Raw genomic sequence first — 873 nt, 5'->3', positions numbered from 1 at the left:
CTCACAGCTTTACCCTTCTGCATTCACTGTTTCTCTTACAATGTATATGGCTATTTTTAGTTTTCAGTCCATGTCTACTCACCCCAACAAAACAGCTCATAAATGTATGGTAAGAACAAAGACGGCAACATACAGAATAAGAAAATTAAGTATTGTTTATGACAAACACATTGCCCTTTTAACTTTACCAGCCTGTGGAGATCAAATACACACCCTGTCTTTCAAGTAACTGTGAGATACCCACAAAATGCCTGTACCCTCACTGGTGATACCACAGCATTTCCCTTCTCATAGAAATCTGAAAATATATATATTTTTTAAACCAAACATCAGGTACTGACATCCATTGCATTTTGTTGAGAATAAACAAAAGGGGACTTGGAGACAGACCAAAGTTTTACCTCACTGGTAGAATACACTGACAAACATATCCAAAAAGAGTTGAATATTACTATTATACAGGGGTGGGAATTGCCAGGATCCTCACGATATGATGCTGATACAATATGTCTTGCGATTCTATGTGTATTGCAATTCAATACTGTGATTTTATTGCGATTCCATGGTCCAAACATTGCTCACCATATGTCTGCTGCAGAGAGATGAGAGAGCATGAGAAAACAAGTTTTGATCAGTAATATAAAAGTGCTGAAATCAAATTGGCTTCCTATTTAAAAAGATGGAAAATAAGCTATTAAGGAAAAACACTGAGTTTTGGTGCAGTTATAGCCAACTTTAAAGCCAACTAGTGCAAAAATAATATTGCGATATTGTCAAACCAATACGATATATTGTAAAATATAATATCCCAAAATGTAACTATCGATTTTCCCCCCATCACTACTGTTATACAAAACCGAAGTTATACACAAC

This window comes from Salmo salar, chromosome ssa10 (genome assembly GCF_905237065.1).
Source record: "Salmo salar chromosome ssa10, Ssal_v3.1, whole genome shotgun sequence".
Lineage (NCBI taxonomy): Eukaryota > Metazoa > Chordata > Actinopteri > Salmoniformes > Salmonidae > Salmo > Salmo salar.
Note: the sequence above shows the minus strand (reverse complement) of the source record.